This window comes from Triticum urartu, chromosome 1, assembly GCF_003073215.2.
Source record: "Triticum urartu cultivar G1812 chromosome 1, Tu2.1, whole genome shotgun sequence".
Lineage (NCBI taxonomy): Eukaryota > Viridiplantae > Streptophyta > Magnoliopsida > Poales > Poaceae > Triticum > Triticum urartu.
The window spans coordinates 520,768,818-520,787,878 of record NC_053022.1 but is presented as its reverse complement, the minus strand read 5'-3'; positions in this window follow the sequence as shown (position 1 = coordinate 520,787,878).

Below are 19,061 nucleotides of genomic sequence, written 5' to 3'. Positions count from 1 at the left end.
TCACAAGTTAAAGCAATCACAATACATTTCAAGCAAGCATGACAAGAGTATATGCAGCGGAAAAAGTAAGGCATGCAAAGGGATGAGATTGGAGTTTGCAAACGCAATGGATACGCGGAGATTTTTGGCGTGGTTCCGATAGGTGGTGCTATCGTACGTCCACGTTGATGGACACTTCAACCCACGAAGGATAACGGCTGCACAAGTCCACGAAGGGCTCCACCCACGAAGGTTCCACAAAGAAGCAACATTATTTATCCCACCATGGTCATCGCCCACGAAGGACTTGCCTCACTCGGGTAGATCTTCACGAAGTAGGCGATCTCCTTGCCCTTACAAACTTCTTGGTTCAACTCCACAACATGTCGGAGGCTCCCAAGCGACACCTAACCAATCTAGGAGACACCACTCTCCAAAAGGTAATAGACGGTGTATTGATGATGAACTCCTTGCTCTTGTGCTTCAGATGATAGTCTCCCCAACACTCAACTCTCTCTCACTCACAAATTTGGCTATGATGTAAAGATGATTTGAGTGGAAAGCAACTTGGGGAAGGCTAGAAATCAAGATTCTTGTGGTAGTAATGGAATGTCTTGATCTCAACACATGAGTAGGTGGTTCTCTCTCAGAAAATGAGTAGTGGAAGTGTAGGCACGTTCTGATGGCTCTCTCACTTATGGAGAAGGGGGTGGAGGGGTATATATAGCATCCACACAAAATCCTGTTGGGAACGTAGTAATTTCAAAAAATTTCCTACGCACACGCAATATCACGGTGATGCATAGCAACGAGAGGGGAGAGTGTTGTCTACGTACCCTCGTAGACCGACAGCGAAAGCGTTATAACAACGCGGTTGATGTAGTCATACGTCTTCACGGCCCGACCGATCAAGCACCGAAACTACGACACCTCCGAGTTCTAGCACATGTTCAGCTCGATGACGATCCCCGGGCTCTGATCCAGCAAAGCGTCGGGGAGGAGTTCCGTCAGCACGACGGCGTGGTGACGATCTTGATGTTCTACCGTCGCAGGGCTTCGCCTAAGCACCGCTACGATATGACCGAGGTGGAATATGGTGGAGGGGGCACCGCACACGGCTAATGAATGATCACGAGGATCAACTTGTGTGTCTATGGGGTGCCCCGCTCCTCCGTATATAAAGGAGTGGAGGAGGGGGCCGGCCAAGGAGGGTGGCGCGCCCAAGGGGGGAAGTCACTACTAGGAAAAGGGCTATAGATAGGATTGACACTACTGGCGCACCAGGGAAGTAGTGCGCCACTACTATATACTAATGACGCACCAGTTGGTGATGCGCCATTAGTGTGGAAGACACTAATGGCGCACCAAAAAACTGGTGCGCCACCAGTGATAATTTTTTTTTCATTTTTACATACATACTAATGGCGCATCCTACCGAAGTGCGCCATTACTAGTTGACATGGAGTGCGCCAGTACTGAATTTTTTTTATTCTTTTTTTTTACAAAACTACTAATGGCGCACTGCCTCACAGTGCGCCATTACTAGTTTAAACTACTAATGGCGCATCCTGTAAAAGTGCGCCATTAGTATATATATATTTTTTTTACTTTTCTGCAAAACTACTAATGACGCACCACCTGCAGGTGCGCCATTAGTAACCAGGGTTACTAATGGCGCATTTGCATGTGGTGCGCCATTAGTAACCTGGGACCCAACAAAATATTTTGGACAGCCCCACACCTACCCACTCACTTTCCCCACTTCATTCCCTCCACCTCCTCCAAGCTTTCGGTTGCCTCCTCCTCCTCACCTCATTTCCACCATAGATTCATCAGAATTAAGTGGTGCAATTACCTTTTTTTGATAGGTAAGTAAGGGGAAAGCTATCTTCATGATGTAGATCTACTTTTTTTCTCCCTAGCTCGCTCCAACAACGTGCACATGCACTTTTTGTGGCCTAGCTAGATCTATGTATGTTTGTGGTGTTGCATGTGTTTGTGGTGTTGCATATATGTTTGTGTTTGCAGGTACCGGTATTTGAAATGCGATAGTTGCCAATTTTTTGCCAGAATGTTGATTCATTTCCGTTTCGGCAAGAATTTTGGCACTATGCATTCTTTTTGGTCCTATTTTTAGGGAAGGTCATGCCAAATTTTTTTCTTGGTTCTAAAATATCGTTTTGCTCTACCCCGCAGGCGACCATGGTCCGCACGATGACCGAAGGCATCGTGAATAGGTTTTTGAGCTCCGCGAAGGCCAAGATGCTTCAAAAGAACGAGACGGAGATAAGATGTCCGTGTCCAAGATGCAAGCTGAAGAGCCTTATTGCGGACCCGGATTCCGGGTAGGTGCGGGACCACCTGCTCTTTCGTGGTTTCATGGATGGCTATCGGTGGCAAGGTGATGAAGATGACTATGAAGTCGTCCATGGGGGCCGGGCAAGAAATGAGGAAGGGCAACAAGACAAGTACCACCGCGGCGAGGGCGGGCGAGAAGACGAAGAGTCCAGGACATGATCACGACGGTGATGCTGTACACAGTCATCATGTAGAAGATGCCGTACATGATGATGAGGAAGATCAAGACGAAGGGCATGATCATGAAGATGAAGATGCCGGAGCAGACGACGATGGAGGCTGGGTGCAGGACCCTCATATTCAAGAGCTGCTTCTCAAGCAGACGGATAACGCAAGAGCTGCCGCCCGAGAGAAAGCCAAGATGGATCAACTGGAGATAGACGCGGTTACTCCATTGTATGAAGGATGCAGGCCCGAGGATACCCGCCTGAAAGTAACGCTCATGGATCTGGAGATGAAGGTAAAACACAAAATGACCGACGCATGCTTTGACGAGAACATGTCATTCTGGCACGAACGTCTTCCCAAGGGGAACAAGTGCCCGACCAGTTTCGCGGAGGCGAAAAAAATCGTGTGTCCTCTGGATTTACCGCACGTGAAATACCATGTGTGCATGAACAATTGCATCATTTATCAGGACGAGCACACGGAGTCTACCATATGTCCGGTGTGCGGCGTCACTCGATACAAGAAGAGGAAGAAAGCTCCTCGAAAATTGGTGTGGTACTTTCCGATCACTCCTCGTCTGCAGCGGTATTTCGCGGACCCTAAGGTAGCAAAGCTCCTGCGTTGGCACGCAGATAGGGAGGAGAAGAAGCGGGAAGATGACGGAAATGATCCGGAGATAAATAAAAAAGACAAGATGCTGAGTCACCCTAAGGATGCGAGCCAGTGGCAAGCGTTGAACTTCGAATACCCAGAATTTGGGAAGGATCCAAGGAACATCGTGCTGGGCGCGAGCACCAATGAAGTCAATCCGTTTGGCAGCCAGAGAAGCACACATAGCACGTGGCCTGTGTTTGTGTGGATGTCCAACCTTCCCCCCTGGTTGTGCATGAAGAGGAAGTACATTCACATGAGTATGCTAATTGAAGGGCCAAAACAACCAGGGAACGACATCTATCTGCATCTGGGGCTGCTGAAAGAGGAGCTAGACACGCTGTGGAAAACGCCAGCCAATACGTGGGACGCTGTAGAGAAAGAATATTTCCCTATGAGAGCCGCACTGCTCACGATGGTGCACGACTATCTCGCGGGGCAGGTAGTCCACAGATTTTCTAGATGCATAAGGTGCATGGATGACACAACGTATCGCCAGCTAGATAGAGATCCCGGATTTTCGAAAACCGTGTTCATGGGACATCGAAGGTGGCTTCACAACGATGACCCGTGGAGGAAACGCAAGGATCTGTTCGATGGTGAAACCGAACCCCGAAAACGCCCGCGTACGAGGAGCGGCGAGGAAATAGACGAGCTGTTGAAAAATTGGAAAGATTGCCCACTGTCGGGAAAGAAGCAAAAGGCGCCAGAGCCGCTGCTGAAGGTATGGAAAACGAGGTCTGTTTTCTGTTACTTGCCGTACTGGAAGATCCACCGTGTGCCTCACAGCCTTGATGCCATGCATATCACGAAGAACGTGTGTGAGAGTCTGCTTGGTACACTGCTCAACATGCCAGAGAGGACCAAAGATGGGCCGAAAGCAAGGGCAGACTTGAAATCAATGGGCATCAGGCAGGAGCTTCACGCTAATGATGATGATGAGGCGAAGCAGGACACAGGAACTCGTCACAAAGGCAAAAAGGCCAAGAAGACCGGAAGTGACTACCCTCCTGCGTGCTTCACTCTAAGTCAGGAGGAGATCGAGCAGTTTTTCACTTGCCTCGTAGGAGTAAAACTTCCTTACGGTTATGCGGGGAAGATAAGCAGATACCTAGACCCAGTGAAGCAGAAGTTCAGCGGGATGAAGTCTCACGACTGTCATATGCTGATGACGTAGATACTTCCAGTTGCAATCCGTGGGATCATGGACGCGCACGTCCGTGAAATGCTATTTGGCCTATGCAACTTTTTCGACGTCATCTCTCGGAAGTCGATTGGCGTGAGGCAACTCAGAAGGCTACAGGAAGAGATCGTGGTGATACTATGCGAGCTTGAGATGTACTTCCCGCCCGCATTCTTCGACGTTATGGTGCATCTGCTGGTCCATATCGTGGAGGATATCATCCAACTCGGGCCGACGTTCCTGCACAGCATGATGCCATTCGAAAGGATGAATGGTGTCATCAAAGGATACGTTCGCAACATGTCACGTCCAAAGGGAAGTATAGCCATGGGCTTTCTGACCGAAGAGTGCATCTCCTACTGCACGAATTATCTAGGCATCGAGAACCCCGTTGGTCTGCCCGTCAACAGGCACCTCGGCAGGCTCGCTGGATGGGGTCACCGTGAGGGTCGCCGCGAAATGCATGTCGACTTCAAGGGTCGACTCGCCGACTTTGAAAGAGCAAACCTAGTCGTGCTACAACACGTAGACGTGGTCGATCCTTGGGTGGTAGAGCACAAAACCTTTATTGAGAAGACGTACAATGACCGAGGCCAACAGAGGACGGACGGAGATATAATCAAAGAGCACAACTCATGTTTCACGCGTTGGTTCAAGCAGAAGCTTCTGTCATACCCTTTACATGAGGATTCTTCCGCGGAAGAACAACTCATATTCGCCTTGTCACAGGGCGCCGAGCACAACCTGATGACCTATGAGGCGTACGATATCAACGGCTACACATTCTACACCGAGGACAAGCACATGAAGAGCGATGGTTATCAGAACTCCGGGGTAACGATGGAATCCTACACCGTTAACGACAAGGACAGATACTATGGAAGGATCGAGGAGATCTGGGAGCTGAGCTACGCTGGAGAGAAGGTCCCGATGTTCCGTGTCAGATGGGCCAAGAGCGTCCTAAAAGAAGACCGATATTTCACCACCATGGTTATACCTGAAGCCAAATCCAAGACCGCGGGCGCAAACGTCACCGCAAAAAATGAGCCATGGGTACTGGTTTCCCAAGTGGACCAATGCTTCTTCATTACCGACCCGTCAAAGCCCAGTCGTGTTGTCGTGAGGAGAGGCAAAAGGAAGATCATCGGAATGGATGGAGTAGCCAATGAGCAAGACTTCGACAAGTACGGCGACCCGAAGATCGAACATGATGACGACGATGAAGTAGCAGCACACACCACAAGAAGAAGCAGGACCACCCTACCTAAAGGACGTCCGTTCCACAGAAGAACTCCATTTGCGAAAAAGAAGGGCAAGAAGATTGTGAACAGATAGCTAGCTAAGATCGATTGTATTTAAATCGTAGTCTTCATTTCTCGATTGTATTTCATGGGCACTTTTTGATATCATGAATATTTTTAAATTTCACGGGCACTTTTTGAATTCATGAGGACACTCGATCTCAATCCCCCTCCACCGCCACCGACGAGCACCCGGCTTCCCGCTCAACCGCCGCCAACGGGCACCCCCCGCACCCTCCCCCGCTCCACCGCCGCCGCCAATGATATTTTCAAGTAACAAATTTGAATATATTTTTTAAAAAATTATTACTGTTTTTATAAAAATATTACTGTTATGATTTAAACAAGTTCGAACATATTTAAACACAAATAAATATCAAACAGCATTTAAAATGCAAAAAAAATATTGCGGAGGCTAGGAATCGAACCCAGGACCTCCTAGTGTGTGTGTTGTGTGCTGACCAGTCAGGCTAGTGGGCGAGTTCTGATGTGGATTGGGTTAGGTGCAATATAACCTGTGCTCAAACTGTAATAAAAAAATTCTAATGGCACACCGCTGCGGGGTGCGCCATTGCTATCTAAAAAAAAGATTTCTAATGGCGCACCGCTGTGGGGTGTGCCATTGCTATCTAAAAAAACGATTTCTAATGGCGCACCGAGGTCTGGTGCGCCATTAGTAAGCTTCCCCCTAGCTATCTCCCTCTCCCTCGCCAGATCCCCTTCGACCCTCTCTCCCTCGCCACCAGATCCCCATCGATCTATCGACCCACACCCAACCCAACCCCAGAAGCGAGCGAGCGACCGCCTAGGGTTTCGACCGCCGCCGTCCGCCGTGCCTCATCCTCCCGTCCGTCGCCTTCGCCGCTCCGTCGCCCCGTCGCCCTCGCCGCTCCGTCGCCCCGTCGCCCCGCCGCTCCGCCCCAACCAAGGTTCTCCCTCCACCCCGCCTGCCCCTGCCGTCCTCCGCCACCGGCCCCCTGCTCTCCTTCGATCGCGGCGAGCAAGGAACCGGACGAGCTCGGACCCCGACCCCGACCCCAACCCCTCCGGCGACCAGGTACCTCTCCTCCTTCCTCCTTCCTCCCTCTCTCCCCCATTCCCCATTCCCTCCCTCCCCTCGACCGTGGCAGTCTATGGTTGCAAGATTGGGGAGGGCCTCCTCCTTCCTCCTTTCCACTGCTGGAGGCAACATCCTCAACCCCCCGTCTTTTTTTCATTTTTGTTAGTTTGATTATCTGTAAATTGATGTGCCATGACCCAGTAGAGGCACATCCGAATTTTGTGTTTAGTTTTCTCACCCCAAATTGCATCCCATGACCCAGTAGACTAGTACAGATGACATGCCATGACCTAGTGCACTAGTAGAAATGTCATGGCAAATTTCACCACCATTCTGTACCATGGTATTTTTGTGATATATAGTTTTTGATCTGGTTCAGAACTGGTAGGGGTATTCTAGGGCAATTTCCAATATGCAGTGAATGGAAAATTTAGATTCGTTCCACCACAATTTTCCATTTTGTTTTTAGGGAGAACCAAATTTTGCCGCGACAAATTCATACGTTCTGCCATCACTACATATGAGTTCTTTCTTGCCATGTCGTAGTTGCCATCAAGTTTTACATTTCTGTCATAGTTTTGACGTGTCAATCGCATTATTTCTTCGAGCTGATGCATTGATTATGCCTTTGAGGCAGTTAGTTAACCTCTCACCTATGTTCATGCAGGGATATTATTCTTGGAAAAGCCACTGTTGGTGACGGAATAGAAAGATACGCAGGTACCTATCTTCAGTCCCAATCTAATAGGGTAGTCCATGGATTCAAACTAGCTAAAGGAGATTCAAACTGCCGAACCTTTAGGTTAACAACTCAACACAAACCAATCCCTGAAAGCAAAAACTCAACACAAACCAAGTGCATTATTTTTGTGACTGTTTTCATGTTTGCAGAACCAATATTTTTGTGCCAACAATCAGTTTACTCCCTCATGCCAACAACCACTCATTTTCAGTTAACTCCTTACAGTTCAGATCATATTTTGATTGTCAACAATAGTGGACTTTAAGGCTTTTTTAGAGGCAATACTAGTGGATATTAGGCCTTTTTACAGGCAATAATAGTGGAATTTTAGGCTTTTTTTGGAGGAGTGTGTTTCATGCTGGCCTACAGTGATGAATTAGTCAGAATTGTGTATGATTGTGCCTAAAGTAGATAATCTAAAGATACAGACAAAATAATTAGGGGAGCATGTGTGAATCTAAAGTATATTGTCAACTTCCAACATTTGCTCTGTTGTCCATGTGGTTGAAGCAATGAAGTTGAGTGTGTCATTCTTGCGCTGAAATAGAACTTGACAACCTGTACAGTGAATATATGCAGTGAACAGAAATTGACAGGTTTTCTTGACTGAATTCAGTCCTGTACAGTGAATATATGCAGTCAATATCGATGATGCTACTTGTGATCTTCTGAAATAACCCATTGGCAACTTCATTACGCAGGGATAATGATATTGCAGGTATCCCGAGAGGCCCTTGAGTTTACCAGAATGTCGATTAACTTCCGTTCCGGCAAATTTGGGTACTCCATATGTCCTATTTTCAGCAAAGGTCATGCTGAAATTTTCCGTGAATTTTAGCATGACTTTGCTAAAAATAGGACATATGGGGTACTTGCGACTAATGCATGGGCCGGGGTATCTTAGTACTTAGTTAAGTAGGATCAACTGCCCCGCCATTCTTGCTGCATAGATGGCAATAGAGCCAAGTGATTAGTGCCAAGTGATTAGGCCCAACCTATGGTGCCTCGGCATCGATAAACCCTAAATGATGAAAACTTAACTTAGCATTTAGGGTGCCTCGGCGTCGACAAACCCTAAATGATGAAACCTTGGATTCTATAGGGTGCCTTGGTGTCGATGGGAACCTAAATGATGTACGCTTAGGCTTTTAGGGTGCCTCGGCGTCGACAAACCCTAAATGATAAAAGCTTAGCTTTTAGGATGCCTCGGTGTCGACAAACCCTAAATGATGAGACCATGATCTTGTTCCTTGACAATAACCAACTTTTTGACCAAACTTTTTTCCTATTTAGAGCGAAACATGGCCCACAATGTTGAGGCCGGCGGTTCGGGCGGCAAGCAATTCTGGGAGCTGTCCCAGGAGTTGGAGGAAGAACCTCACCGCTATGAGGACGCCGCGGAAGACACCGATCCTGACTACACAACCCCTAGTGGCGTCAGGGATGACACCACTGATGATGGCGCCGCGGATGCCACCACTGATGATGGCGGCGCACGCACAGATGGCAGCCAACCGGAGAGGCAACGGAAGGACCAGCACCCGAACGTGCTCGGCACCGTCAGGGAGGAATTTACTGAAGTGAACTCTGACGGGCACCCGACGGCGCCCAAACACGTAGTCAAGGGGTACTCGATTCAGCTCGGGTGCATTCTCCGGAGCACCGCCTCAATCAACACCGAGAACCTAAGGCATAAGGACCGAGGGAATTTGCGCAGCCTCCTCTTCACGAAGCTGCATGAACGATACAAGTTCCCCGCTGAGTTCGCAAACACACGCCTCTCGGGTAATAAAGTGAATGGTGCCGCCCTCACGACGATGAGCATGGACCTGTCTACTTGGAAAAGCACGGTGAAGGCAATGATTGACAAAGGTGATAGTTATGAGAAGATCAAGGCGAAATATCCTTTGATGAGCGAAGATGACTACAAGGAGTTCAAGATCAAGTGTGAGAGCCCCGCAACCTCCGAATCAAGTAAGTGGGGAAAAGAAATGCGGCAATTGAACATAGGGGTCCACCAACTCGGTCCCGACGGTTACAGAGTGGCGGAGCCTGTATGGGACAAGGAGGACGTGGAGCGTGCCGAGCAAGGCCTACCGCCCCGCTTCGAGAAATACTGTGACAAGCAGACCAGGAACTTCCTCAGGGCCCAGTACAAGGAGGACCCGGTAACAAAGGAGCTTACCACGGATCCGAAGACCAAGGAGCTTGAGATTGTTCTGGTAAGGAATACACCCCCGCGTAATTAGCTCCATATGGATGCATTCTAATTAATCCCCAATATTTCTAAATGGTTCACGTTCCTTCCGCAGGACAAAGAAAGCAGTAGCGCGGGGTCGTCTCAGAGCTCCCCTTTCGACACCCCTTTGAATAGGGCATTGAACGTAATGAAAAACAGGGATAAGCTCAATAAGCCAACTCAGCTGGTCGTGTGGCCGGCAAAGGCTTGTTCACAAAATGGTCGTCATACTATGGCACTGGTGGGCGAAAGGAGAAAAAGACCAGCTCGGAAAGCCAGTCGCGCGAGGTTGAAGCACTCAAGGCGCAAGTGGCGCGGATTCCGGAGATGGTCCAAGAGCAAGTGCAACAACAACTGGGATCGACGCTTGCCGGCATTATGCCTACCTTGATTCATGGGATAACGACGTGGATTGCGGGTGGCCAACAGGGGCCGCCCCCGATTCCCAGCTTCACGGCCAGCAACTCACACAACGCGCATGCGGCGCCATTGGTGTCTCCGGCGGGGGCGGTATTGGTGTCTACGGCGGCGGCGCCATTGGTGTCTCCAGCGGCGGCGGTATTGGTGTCTCCGACGCCGGCATTGGAGCTTAATGCACCCGGGTGTACGCCGGCCGGCACCTCGCCAGCAAGCGGCCCCTCCGTCAGTTGCACGCCCGCCGTTGGCGGTGCCTCGACATTAGCCGAGCTCGATGGCATCACGGTAACTAAGCCTCTCGGCCGAGGACTTCACCTCCTTGCCTTTGACTGGGCATCCCTGTCGCCCTACATGTTTTCGTAGGGCGCCGCCAACGTTCCTTGCACTCTCCTGCACTTCATGGGCGGCGAGTTGGTCGATGTCGCCAAGGGCAGAATCGTTCAACCGGGCAACCCCATGTTCCACGGTAATCCGATGTCACCCACAATGTATAGGGTTGAAGTGGTTCGGGTGCTGCCAGGCTGCGACGAGATGTTACCTCCGATTCGACCCGCTGGGGCCGACGAAGAAGATGAGATGACCCTCAGCGCCTGCGTAAGCTGGCCCCTGCTTTGGCCGAAGAGCCAGATTCATTTGGGGGCGGGGGACACCACCCCACAGACAAGACCGCTAGTCGTGCCGGGGCCAAGCCATGGCAAGAACGCCGCAACGCTACCGGACATGCCAGACATCCCTATGGCACAGGATCCGGACGACGACGACAACGACGATGGTACATTTACCAACGTCGATAAGTACTTTGCCGAACATGGGTACGGTGACGAGTTCTGCGGGCCTCCTTCTCAAGAACCCAAACAAGACGACCGCGATCTAGCTGGTACGGCGGAGAAACCCAATTGCAACAGGCGTCGTCTGCCGTTCAGTTCTCAGGAGACGCCTCCAGCTGCCGCCTTCACCGAGCCTCAGATAGCAGAGGTGTCAAATATTATCAGCCCCAACAAGCTCAAGAAGGCGGTCTGTGAGCAGAACTCGGTCCCATTACAGCAGATCAAGAAGAAGGGCCGGAAATGGCCGACTAAAAAGGCCGCCGGTGTGAGCCAGCCGGCATTGAGTAAGATCCGTGCTCAGGACGGGCCACCTTCACCTAATGATATCTTGAGGAGGGTGCATGTGGCGGGTAGGGCGATGCTACCGACAAATATGCTCAATGCTGCAACCGGTGCTATGCGGAGTCTGCACGACAGTGTTCTTTCTTTGGAGAAGCGGCGTCTCAGAGAGAATGATGTGGCATACCCGGTTTTCGTGGCCAAGGTACCAGAGGGCAAGGGCTTTGTGGATGGCGACATCGGGGGTACGATCGTCCTGCGGTTTGATGACATCTTTGCTATGTTCAACCTTCATCTGCTGCACTACACCTTCGTTCGGCTGTTTTCGCTGAGTATGGAGATGCGGATCATTAGAGACAAGACCCCGGACATCGTGATTGTCGACCCCTTCTACATGCGTGCCAAGCTCTTGAGCAGCGCTGGGGACTGCAAAGTCGCGAGTTCACACCTCGAAGACGTCATTCTGGCAAACCCAGATAAGGATAACTTCCTTGTGCCTTACTTTCCCGAGTAAGTCATCCCTTAACTGCCCTGTAACATATGATTTCTTAGATTTCGATCGTTCTTTTTTTTTTCTAACATTCCGTGTTCTATGCAGTGACACACATTGCACACTCATCCTCTTAAGCCCGAAATATTCCATGGCCAGGTATTTCGACCCGAACCGTAACTCCAAGATAGACTACACAAATATCAAGAAAGTTCTTGATGATGTTCTCCCCGGCTACGCCAAATCTGGAGGCACCTTCACCAGGGCAGTTCGTAAGTACGGCAAGCACGTGTCCGCCCACAATACGACGTTCTGCTGTGTCAAGCAGTCGCCTGGTGGTCAGAAGGATGCCTACTACGCCCTCCATCACATGCGGGCGATCGTAAGGGACCATCATCACCTTCTGCTACCAAATAATCTCAAAGATTGGGCCGCGAGCTTGTCGGCAATCCAGGACGCGGACATCAGACAAGAATTCTTTCGCATCCAGTCGGAGTTTGCGGACATCATCCATCAAGATGTCCTTCATACCTCGGGGCAGTTCTTCCTCAGATATCAACCGTCCAACATTGAGATAGACGGAATGCTACAAATGCAGGCTGACAACGCCCGCGATTTTATGACCATCACGACAGACGGCGGCTTCATCCATGCTCCTGTCCATGAGTCGAGTCGAAAGTAGTGATGTGTAGTTCTGAAACATTGATTGGCTCATGTTGTAATTAAACTTTAATGAATTGTATGTCTCTTTGGTTTGGATAGTCGTTCAACTTAGATGTAATCGATGCTATTTATTAGTAGGACCATGAATCGTGCTATTAATGTCTTGTTTTCTCTTCCGATCCTTTTGTTGCATACTTATATATTGCTTATGTATGTATTGTCTATTGTTTGGCTTGTGCATAGAGATGCCGTCGTATGTCGTGTACAAGGGTAAGGTTCCCAGAGTCTACGACGACTGGGAGGAGTGTCGGAGACAGGTTCATCGTTTCAGCGGTAACAGTTACAAAGGGTACACCACTAGGGCGGAGGCCGAATCTACATACGCCCGCTATCTAGCGGGAGAGAGGAGGGAGCGTTGGAGGAACCGGATGAAGACCAGTTTGATCGCGATGCTCATCGTGATGACCGCAGCTCTCTTCTATGTGATGGTAGTTTAGATGATTGATATCGACTTGTAATGTGAAGACAAACTCGATACTCGCAGTCTCGAGACTTGTAATGTTTTATCTTTGTTCGGTCTTTTGAATTCGGAGACTAATATGATGAATTGTATTCGGAGACTAATCTTCTATTGTATTCGATGAATCTGCTGTTGCTATGTGCCACTGTCTATATTCTGTCAAATAATATATTTTGTAACCTGCGCAAAAATCAGAAAAGTAAAAAAAAAACAAATATTCATACTAATGGCGCATCACCACAAGGTGCGCCATTAGTATGCCAAAGGATACTAATGGCGCATCAATACAGAGTGCGCCATTACTATGCCAAAGGATACTAATGGCGCATCAAGACAGAGTGCGCCATTAGTATGCCAAGTATACTAATGGCGCATCCATCCGTAGTGCGCCATTAGTGTGCCAAAGCACATGGTTAAATATGGCCCCTCGGAGGCACACTAATGGCGCATGGTGTTATATACTAATGGCGCACTGGATGGTGCGCCATTAGTATACCAGATACTAATGGTGCACCAGTGGTGCGCCATTAGTAAAAATTACTAGTGGCGTGCTACTAATGGCGCACCGGTGATGCGCCATTAGTAGGCAAAACCGGTGCGCCATTAGTAGGCCTTTTCCTAGTAGTGAGTCCAACTCCCACCGGGAGTAGGACTCCCCTTTTTCCAATTAGTAGTAGGAGAGGGAAGGAAGAGGAAGGAGGGAGGAAGGAAAGGGGGGGCCGGCCCCCTTCCCAATTCGGATTGGGCTTGGGGGGGGGCGCCCCTCCCTTGCTCCTTTCCCCTCCTTTCCACTAAGGCCCAATAAGTCCCATATACCTCCCGGGGGGTTCCGATAACCTCTCGGTAATCCGGTATTGTCCCAATCTCACCCGGAACCTTTCCGGTGTCCAAATATAGTCGTCTGTCGGTGTCAAAACCGGCGGATCTCGGGTAGGGGGTCCCGAACTGTGCGTCTAGGCCGGATGGTAACAGGAGGCAGGGGACACGAAGTTTTACCCAGGTTCGGGCCCTCTCGATGGAGGTAAAACCCTACGTCCTTCTTGATTAATATTGATGGTATGTGTATTACAAGAGTTGATCTACCACGAGATCAGAGAGGCTAAACCCTAGAAGCTAGCCTATGGTATGATTGTTGATGTGTATGTTGTCATGCGGACTAAAGCCCTCCGGTTTATATAGACACTAGATAGGGTTAGGGTTACATAGAGTCGGTTACAATGGTAGGAGATCTGAATATCCGTATCGCCAAGCTTGCCTTCCACGCCAAGGAAAGTCCCTTCCGGACACGGGACGAAGTCTTCAATCTTGTATCTTCATAGTCCTGGAGTCCGGCTGAAGGTATAGTCCGGCCATCCGGACACCCCCTAATCCAGGACTCCCTTAGTAGCCCCTGAACCAGGCTTCAATGATGACGAGTCGGGCGCGCAAATTGTCTTCAGCATTGCAAGGCGGGTTCCTCCTCCAAGTACTTCATAGAAGATTTTGAACACAAAGGTAGTGTCCGGCTCTGCAAAATAAGTTTTTCCACATATTGCCATAGAGAGAATAATATTTACACAAATCAAATCTGCTGACGTATTCCGTAGTGTGACATCGCACCACGGCCAAGCTTTTATTCGAACCGTTTTACTGTCTCATCTCAGCGCGTTATGCGAGGCGGTTTCCTTGGCATGTCTTGTTAAAGCAGAGATCGTGTCCCCTTATTCCGGGATTCTCATCAATACGGGCGTGGGTAACCCAACCGCTTCTAGGACTCCTAGATTACAGGCAAGTCCAAACGGACACGGAGAGGATGCTTGATATTCACCCTCTTTATAAAGGGGACAAGGCTTTTATTTTTCCCTCCCGTGCTCAATCAAATCCTTCCCCCACCTCGAGCTCAAACGCCCAAAGTTCAGGTCAGGTGCTCCGAACCTTCAGTCATGTCCGGATCTAGCTTTCAAGGCCAATGGGTGCCTTCCTCCGTCACGGAAGAGGACATCAAAAAGTTGAGGGAGGCCAGATATCTGACCGCCGAGATTTTGCATCGGCTGCCTCCTCGAGGGCAAGCCGTTCCCACCCCCGAACCCAACGAGAACGTCGTGTTCGTCTCCCACTTCCTCCGAGGTCTAGGCCTTGCTCTGGATCCTTTTGTCAGGGGTTTGATGTTTTATTACGGGCTAGACTTCCATGATCTAACTCCGGACTCCTTTCTTCATATCAAGACATTTATTGTCATGTGCGAGGCCTTCCTCCGGGTTACCCCTCACTTTGGCCTCTGGCTCAAGACCTTTGAAGTGAAGCCGAAGATGATCGAGGGGCAACATGCAGCGTGTGGAGGTGCCTCAATATGCAGGATGACGGGAGCCCCGTGGCCCAAAGGTTCCATCCCAGAGGTATCTGAATTGTGGCAATGGGAGTGGTTCTATATCACGGCTCCTAGAAGTGCCAAGTGGGTGGCCGCCCCTGTTTTCCGCTCGGGCTCTCCACCACAACTGATGTCATGGATCAGTAGAGGTCTGAGCTGGGGGCCGGCCAAGGACGTGCCCATACTGCAAAGCCGCATTCGAGATCTCTTTAATGGAGATTTCAGTTTGGTTGCGGTAATACAAGTTATGCTGGTTCGTCAAGTCCAGCCTTTCAAACGCCGGCCTCTTCGCCTATGGGAGTTCAATCCCGAGGGACCGCGTGTCATTCAAGATTTTCTCGGCCTGACACATGAGGAGATGTACAAGTCATTCTTCGAACCTCAGGTGGAGTGTCCGGAAATCACCGAGGATGTGGGCCTGAGTAGTAACCGCGCCGCCGAACAGGTAAGGTATCCTCCAGCCGAACATACTATCTCTCTTTTGTTACAAAGTTATTTTTTTTGAGATTTCACTTTTTGACCAGGACTGGCTAACAAAGGCGAAGTTGATTCGGTGTTCGGCCCCCCTCCCCGAGGGTTTGGAAAACCCGGTATTGGAAAAGATGCTCCAGACCGCACCTTGCCCGGAGCCCTTGAAGGAAGATACTGTGGAGGATAATGCGGGCGGACGCGGCCCCCAACGCTGCCCATTCTAACCGAGAGAGCGAGCGTCTCCATGAAGGAGGACGACCTGAAGAGGAAAAGGACTGTGCCCGGGGATTCGGAAGCCGAAGCTTCCAAACGGGAGAAAAAGTCTCCCATAGAGGGTCCTGCCTTGGGGGGCGCTGTTGCCGCACAAAGTCTGCGGGGGGATCAATTCTCCCGCGAGTCGTAAGTGACTCGAAATACTTTAATAGTACAGATATGCCATCTTTTTCTTCTGAGAAGATAACCACCGCATATATTTTTGCAGTTCGGGCCTTAGCCCCTCTTAAATGAGCTCGTCTTCGGGGGATCTTCTTCCAGAGATGATGGAGAGCGAAACGCCTCCTCCGGACTCCTCCGCTCCGGAAGTGGGCGACCCTGAAGTGTCGTCGCGGAGGGCCTCTCTGAGTCCGGTGAGGCCAGAAGATAATCCCATTGACCCCCGAAGCTCCCAGTGTCCGGCTCCCGAAGAGAGCAGACAAAAGAGTCCGGCACCGTCTAGTGTGCGATCGGATGTTCTGAGGGAGTTGATGGGGCGAGCGGCCATCTCAGATGAACACCGTGTGCTGATGAATACGGTGATGGAGAGAATATCGTCCGCCGAAAGCAGATTGCATGAAGCTTTTATGAGTCTACTGACAAGCTTTGAGGTACGTAAAAGAATGTATGATAGTCCTGCACATACTAGGTGTGCCCTGTGTAGATAGTAGCCCCTGAGACTCTGGTTGTCGTCAGAAACGACAACGAACAGAGGATCATATTCCCAGGTAATAACCATACTGCCTCTATGTGCAGGTGATGGAAGCTCCGGTGGTTAGGCGGACTAGCGAGTTTGCCCATTTAGAACGGCAGTTGGATGCGGCAGACACCGATATCGAGCTTGTTAACAAAAGGCTTGACGAGGCACAGGGTAAGTGTCATTATCTGATAAACGCCACAATAGGAAGAGCAGTATGATGCCAGCATCTTTAATATGTTGTGACTGCAGATGGAGCTGCCATTGTTGAAGCCTTGCGGGCAAAACTTGCCTGAGCCAAGGAACACGCGAGGTTGGGTAATGCGGCAGCTTTGAAGGCGGCCGAAGAGTTGCAAGCCGAGAAGGCCGCACATGGCGAGAGCCGAGACAAGATGGCCAAGATGGCCAAAGAATTAAAAGCCGCCGCCGACCGTTGCCGGGTTCTTGAAAAGGAAAACCAGGCGAAGGCATTGGACCTTGAGAAGGCTGCTGTGACGAGAAAAGACCACTGCTCTGCTATGAGGGCAAAGAAGGAGGAGCTGCGGGAAGCCGGGATATTGTAGCTGGGAAATCCTTTATGTTGCAGAGGAGGTTCGGAGATCCATGGTATGCCCCTCTGGATCGGCTATGGAGTTCGGAGGATGTGTATATGGATTTGGCGGCGAGCGCTGCCAATGCGGCCAAGTACTTCCAGGGTCAGACGGACTGTGAAGTAGATCAGCTGTTTTGGAGACAATTCAATTCTTCCGAGCATCCACTATCATTGACCGACCAATTAGCCGAATGGGCCGAACTAAATAGGTTGTCCAGACTCTCCATGAGGTCTGTTGTGGATCAGTTATGGCCGGAAGGGTCAAAACCGAACAACTATTTCAGCTTGGTGCAGCAGTTACTTGATGTGGTGCCGCGCATTGATGCGATGAAGAGGTTGGCGTGCATAGGGGGCGCACGGATGGCCTTTGCCCGTGTCAAGGCATACTGGGCGGAGATGGATGCTACCAATGTTGCAGCGCGGGATTCGGCCATAGGTCGAAAGGCTGCTGAGCACTACTTTGAAGAAGTTCTTGAGGGTGCCTGTTTGGTAGAGGCCCAGTGCTCAAAAAATATTATGTTTGAGTGACATGTAATCTCATTTTAAGCGAAATGCTTTTATAGAGTTTGATAAGGCTATTTTTATACTTTTGCCTGAAAGTAATATGATGCCTCCTGGGCGGCCGTTTTTGTATACGTGTGTATAACCTGAAAGATTGCTGTCGTCGGCTTCAACCCCCATGCATATCATGCGGAGGTGCTAGCAAAAACACGCGTTCACACTTAACCCAACGTCTTGGTCCTATTAAGGAGGTGATAGCGGAGCGAGCGAGGCAAACGGACTATAATGTTTTAACACTTTCACTTAGCCATAGGAGTTTGACAGTGGGGCTACTAGATAGCCCCTGGTGGCTCCACACTCTCCCGATCTCGGGGTGCGTACATGCCTGGCCGAAAAAACGGCCCTTTGTTTAGGTGGAGGAATTCTAGCATTCCCATAGGTCATTGAGTGGTTGACCAGTCTCACGCTATATCATGACAGTCAGTTTTCGTCTTTCTCTACTGAGGTGCTCGTCCGGATGAACCAGGGCACAATCGCAGTAGTTCTCCTGGTGCTACCTTAGCCAGTAAAGTGGAACGTAAGACACCAAAACACAGGAGCCGGGCAAATCCAATATTTGACCAAAGACAATGATTCGGAGCTGATGCATATAGGGCCAAACTCGCGACGCCGAACACTCCCTAGGGTATTCTGTCTTTGTGGTATAAACCGGGCCTAAATAATGGCCTTTGTAAGAAGCCCCTTGTGTCCAGGTATGTGCATTGTTCTGGCGTGGCCACATGCCAAGACGTCAGCATCCTTCACAACGGTGGATATGTATCAACAAGAGACAGTAAAAAAGGTTTACGCAGGGTCTTAATCTAAAAAGCATCCTTTGAGCGGGTCCCTGCTGCACGTCTGCGCCTGTGTCTCCGTTGTGCCGTATCCTGGACGGGTGTAGCACGATGATCGTTTGTAAAAGAGAGGAAGTTAAGTGAGAAAGTTGTCGTGCAAAAAGGTGGTTTTTAAAGAAACCATGTATAATTGAAGATGATAAGAAATTGCCACTTGTCTGCGCGCGTTGAGCCCCTTGTATTGACAAATAGGGGTGTGGTCACTTATTCGGTGTAAATAGCGGCGTCGGACTTGATCGCTGGTCCGGACACCTTTAATGTTCGGCTGCCAAGGCAGCCTCACTCTCTTCGGCGCGCAGAGAGCGCTTGATATCTCCGTGCACTGTAATGATGCCACGTGGACCGGGCATCTTGAGTGTGAGGGAGGCATAGTGTGGTATTGCATTAAAGCGAGCAAAAGCTTCGCGTCCGAGCAGTGCTTGGTAGCCACT